Raw genomic sequence first — 6,543 nt, 5'->3', positions numbered from 1 at the left:
ACTTACGGGATACAGCAAAAGCCAATTCTAATAAGAAAGCTCATAGCAATAAATGCCTGAATTAAGAAACAAGAGAGAACTCAAAATAACCTCATTATACACCTCAAGGAACTAGAAAAAGAAGAACAAATGAAGCCCAAAGTCAGTAGAAGGGAGCAAAAACGAATGAAACACAGACTAAAAAGACAGTAGAACGGGTCAATAAAACTAAGAGCTTTAAAAAAAAAATGTAGACAAGACAGACAAACATGTAGATAGATTCACCAAGAAAAAAGAAGACTCAAATAAAATTAGAAAAGAAAGAGGAGGTGTTACAACTGATACTACAGAAATACAAAGGTCCTTGAGAAATTATGTTGAACAAGAACAAATTGGAACAACCTTGAAGAAATTGTAAATCCCTAGAAACATACAACCTACCAAGAATGAATCATGAAGAAATTGAAAATCTGAATAGATCAATTACTAGTAAGAAGACTGAATCAATTATTTGAAAATTACCAACAAAAAGTTCAGGACCACAGGGCTTCACTGGTAAATTTGACTAAATATTAAAGAAATGCTAATAACAATTCTTCTCAAACTCTCTCAAAATTTTCAGAGGGAATACTTCCAAACTTATTTTACTCTCCCAGCATTACACTGATACCAAACACGTATAAGAAAAGAAAAATTTACACCAATATCCTTGATGAACAAAGACATAAAAATCCTCAACAATCTATCAGCAAAACAAATTATACAATACATTAGAAGGATCACACACCATGATCAAGTGGGATTTAACCCTGGAATGCAAGGATGGATAAATACTTGGAAATTAATCAATGCGAATCACATTAACAAAACGAATGGAAAAGTCATATGATCATTTCAATAGATATAGAAAAACCATCTGATGAAATTCAACATCCATTCATGATCAAAAAAATCTCAACAAATACAGAGGAAATGTGCTCCAACATTAAAAAGGCCATATATGCCAAGTCCACAACTAACAGCATACTCAATAGTGAAAATGTCAAAGATCTTCCCTAATCAGGAACAAGCCAAGGATGCCCACACTCATCACTTTTATTCAACATAGCACTAGAAGTTCTAGACAGAGCAATTAGGCAAGAAGAAAAGAAAGGCAGTTGGAAAGGAAGAAGTAAAACTATCTCTATTTGCAGATACCACAATCTTTTTTTTCACTGAAGTATAGTTAATTTTTGGGCTTCCCTTGTGGCTCAGCTGGTAAAGAATCTGCCTGCAATGTGGGAGACCTGGGTTCAATCCCTAGGTTGGGAAGATCCTTGGAGAAGGGAAAGGTTACCCACTCCAGTATTCTGGCCTAGAGAATTCCACAGACCGTATGGTCCATGGGGTCACAAAGAGTCGGACACAACTGAGCAACTTTCACTTTTGGGCTTCCCTTTTGGCTCAGCTGGTAAAGAATCCGTCTGCAGTGTGGGAGACTTGGGTTCAATACCTGGGTTGGGAAGATCCCCTGGAGAAGGGAAAGGCTACCTACTCCAGTATTCTGGCCTGGAGAATTCCATAGACATAGTCCACGGGGTTGCAAAGAGTCGGACATGACTGAGCAACTTTCACATAGCTAATTTACAATGCTGTGTTGCTTTCTGGTGTATAGTAAAGTGAATCAGTTATATATATATATATGTGTATATATATATGTGTGTATATATATATATATTCAGTTATATATGTATACATATATTTTGTCTTTTTCATATTCTTTTCCACTATAGTTTAATATAAGATATTGAATATAGGTCCTTGTGCTATACAGTAGAACCTTTTTATCTATTTCATATACAGTAATTTCTATCTGCTAATTCCAAGCTCCTAATTTATTCCTCCCCGAGTCCCTTTTCAGTTCAGTTCAGTTCAGTCGCTCAGTCGTGTCCGACTCTTTGCGAACCCATGAATCGCAGCATGCCAGGCCTCCCTGTCCATCACCAACTCCCGGAGTTCACTCAGACTCACGTCCATCGAGTCAGTGATGCCATCCAGCCATCTCATCCTCTGTCGTCCCCTTCTCCTCCCGCCCCCAATCCCTCCCAGCATCAGAGTCTTTTCCAATGAGTCAACACTTCCCATGAGGTGGCCAAAGTACTGGAGTTTCAGCTTTAGCATCATTCCTTCCAAAGAAATCCCAGGGCCGATCTCCTTCAGAATGGACTGGTTGGATCTCCTTGCAGTCCAAGGGACTCTCAAGAGTCTTCTCCAACACCACAGTTCAAAAGCATCAATTCTTCAGCACTCAGCCTTCTTCACAGTCCAACTCTCACATCCATACATGACCACAGGAAAAACCATAGCCTTGGCTAGACGGACCTTTGTTGGCAAAGTAATGTCTCTGCTTTTGAATATGCTATCTAGGTTGGTCATAACTTTCCTTCCAAGGAGTAAGCGTCTTTTAATTTCATGGCTGCAGTCACCATCTGTAGTGATTTTGGAGCCCAAATAAATAAAGTCTGACACTGTTTCCACTGTTTCCCCATCTATTTCCCATGAAGTGATGGGACCGGATGCCATGATCTTAGCTTTCTGAATGTTGAGCTTTAAGCCAACTTTTTCACTCTCCTCTTTCACTTTCATCAAGAGGCTTTCTAGTTCCTCTTCACTTTCTGCCATAAGGGTGGTGTCATCTGCATATCTGAGGTTATTGAGATTTCTCCCGGCAATCTTGATTCCAGCTTGTGCTTCTTCCAGCCCAGCGTTTCTCATGATGTACTCTGCATATAAGTTAAATAAGCAGGGTGACAGTATACAGCCTTGACGTACTCCTTTTCCTATTTGGAACCAGTCTGTTGTTCCATGTCCACTTCTAACTGTTGCTTCCTGACCTGCATACAGATTTTTCAAGAGGCAGATCAGGTGGTCTGGTATTCCCATCTCTTTCAGAATTTTCCACAGTTTATCATGATCCACACAGTCAAAGGCTTTGGCATAGTCAATAAAGCAGAAAGAGATGTTTTTCTGGAACTCGCTTGCTTTTTCCATGATCCAGCGGATGTTGGCAATTTGATCTCTGGTTCCTCTGCCTTTTCTAAAACCAGCTTGAACATCAGGAAGTTCACGGTTCACATATTGCTGAAGCCTGGCTTGGAGAATTTTGAGCATTACTTCACTAGCGTGTGAGATGAGTGCAATTGTGTGGTAGTTTGAGCATTCTTTGGCATTGCCTTTCTTTGGGACTGGAATGAAAACTGACCTTTTCCAGTCCTGTGGCCACTGCTGAGTTTTCCACATTTGCTGGTATATTGAGTGCAGCACTTTCACAGCATCATCTTTCAGGATTTGAAATAGCTCAACTGGAATTCCATCACCTCCACTAGCTTTGTTCGTAGTGATGCTTTCTAAGGCCCACTTGACTACACATTCCAGGATGTCTGGCTCTAGGTCAGTGATCACACCATAAATTTGTTTTCTCTGTTTCTGTTTTATAAATAAGCTCATTTGTATCATACTTTAGATTCTACATATAAGACATATTATATGATACTGTCTTTGTATAACTTCATGTAGTATGAAAATCTCTAGACCCATTCATGTTGTTGCAAATAGTATTATTTTATTCTTTTTTATGGCTGAGTAGGATTCCACTGTGTGTGTGTATGTGTGTGTGTGTGTACACACAAAGTACCTATTCTTTATCCATTATCTGCCAATGAACATTTAGACTGCTTTATTTCTTGGGTTTTGTAAATAGTGTTGATATGAACACTGGGGTGCATGTACCTTTTTGAATTAGAATTTCATCTTTTCTGTATATATCTGAAGAAGTGGAATTAATAGATCATCATCTATTTTTAGCTGTTTAAGGAACCTCCATATTGTTCTCCATAGGGGCTGTAGCAATTATATCCCCACAGTGTAGGAGGGTTCCTTTTTCTCCACATCCTCTCCAGTCTATTTATAGACTTTTTGATGATGGCCATTCTGATGGGTGTGAAGTGATACCTCACTGTAGTCTTGATTTGCATTTCTCTAATAATTAGTGATATTGAACATCTTTTAATGTGCCTGTTGGCCATCTGTATGCCTTCTTTGGAAAAATGTGTGTTCAGGTCTTCTGCCCATGTTTTGGATTGGTTTGTCTGTTTTTTGCTGCCATTTTTTGAGCTTTATGAGCTGTTTGTATATCTTAGAAATTAATCCCTTGCCAGTCACATCATTTTTAAATATTTTTTCTCCTGATCTATAGACTGTCTTTTTGTTTTGCCTCTACTTTGTTCTTTTTCTTTAAGATTGCTTTGGCAGTAGATGCCATGATTTTATATAGAAAGCTCTAAAAACTCCACCCAAAACTGTGAACTAATAAAAAGTGCAGTAATTGCAGGATAAAAAAACCAATATACAACAATAAATTGCATTTCTATTTACTAATTACAAACTATCAGAAAGAGAAATTAGGAAAACAATCCCATTTCCAACTGCATCAAAAAGGACAAAATACATAAGAATAAATTTAACCAAGGAAATGGAAGAAGTATATGCTGTAAAGTATACAATGAGAGAATTGAAGAAAATACAAATAAATGGAAAGATATTCCAAGCTCATGACCTGGAAGAAGTAATATTGTTAAAATTGCTCATATTACCAAAAGCAATCTACAAATTCAATGCAATTTCTATCAAAGTATCAAAGGCACTTTTCACATAAATAGAACCAAAAATCCTAAAATTTGCATGGAACCACAAAAGACTCCAAATAGGCAAAACAATCTTGAGAAAAAAGAACAAAGCTGAAGGCATCATGCTTCCTGATTTCAAACTATATTATAAACATATAGTCACAAAACAGTATGGTATTGGCCTAAAAACAGACCCAAAGATCAATGGAACAGAAGAGAGAGCCCAGAAATAAACCTATGCAGATGTGGTCAATTAATTTACAACAAAGGAACCAAGAACATACAATGGAGAAAGGATAACCTCTTCAATAAATGGTACCGGGAAAACTAGACAGCCACATGCAAAAGAATGAAACTGGACCATTATCTCAAGCCATACAAAAAATCAACTCAAAGTGGATTTAGACCTGAATGTAAGACCCAAAACCATAAAACTCATAGAAGAAAACAAAGGGTAAACAAAAACACTGATCTTGGCAATGATTATTTTGTATTTGACACCAAAAATGAAAGCAAGAAAAGAAAAAATTAGTGATTGGGACTATATCAAACTAAAAAGTTCCTGTACAGCAAAAGAAACCATCACAAAATGAAAAGGCAACCTATGGAATGGGTGAAAATATTTGGAAATCATGTTTCTGAGAAGGGGATAATATCCAAATCATAAAGAACTACTACAATTTAACAGATACAAACAATCCAATTAAAAAATGAGAAAGGGATCTGAACAGACATTTTCCCAAAGACGATGTAAAAATGAATAGACAAAAATGATACAAAAATAAACAGACATTTTTCCAAAGATGATTTAAACATATGAAAAGGTGATGGTGATGGTTTAGTCGCTAAGTAATGTCCAACTCTTGTAAACCCATGGACTGCAGCCCGACAGACTCCTTTGTCCATGGAATTTTCCAGGCAAGAATACTGGAGTGGAATGCCATCTCCTTCTCTAGGGTATCTTCCTGACCCAGAGATTGAACCTGGGTCTCCTGCACTGCAGGTGGATTCTTTACTAACTGAGCCACAAGGGAGGTCATGAAAAGGTGCTCGACCTCATTAGTCACTATGAAAATGTAAACCAAAACCACAATGAAATACCACCTCACATCTGCTACAATGGCTAAAAGAAGAAGTAAATATTGGTGAGTATGTAGGAATCTGTACACTCTTGGTAAGAATGTAAATTGGTGCAACCACTGTGGAAAATAATATGGAGATTCCTCAAAAATTTAAACACAGAACTACATTAAGATCCTATAATGATACCTCTGCATACTTATCCAGCAGAAAAGAAATCACAATCTTGAAAATGTATCTGCAGCCCCATCTTCACTGCAGCATTATTTACAATAGCCAAGACAAGGAAACAATGTAAATGCCCATCAACAGAGGAACAGATAAAGAAAATGGGGTATTGCCAGATTTCTAATTTAAAAAAATAGATATGCAACAAGGGTTTACTGTATAGCACAGGAAACTATACTCAGTATCTTACAATACCTAAAATGGAAAATAACTTCAAAAATAATATGTGTGTATATATACAACTGAATCACACAAAAAAAGAATTCTACTTTTTGAAATTTAGTAATGTTTATCTTTTTGCTAGTTTTTCTAAATGTCCTATGGACATCTAATAACAAGTGAGATAAAAATTTTTTAATATTTTTGTGTAGGATATACGATTAATAAAATTAATATAAACAGAAATTATTGTATTTAAATTACTAATGACATCATTCAAGATGCTCCTATTTTCTGCACTTGATAAAACATTCTTCAGTTCAGTTCAGTTCCTCAGTCATGTCCGACTCTTTGCGACCCCATGTACTGCTGCACAGAAACCTTCCCTGTCCATCACCAACTACCAGAGTCTACGCAAACTCATGTCCATTGA

This window comes from Bos mutus, chromosome 7 (assembly GCF_027580195.1).
Source record: "Bos mutus isolate GX-2022 chromosome 7, NWIPB_WYAK_1.1, whole genome shotgun sequence".
In the NCBI taxonomy this organism is placed as follows: Eukaryota; Metazoa; Chordata; class Mammalia; order Artiodactyla; family Bovidae; genus Bos; species Bos mutus.
Note: the sequence above shows the minus strand (reverse complement) of the source record.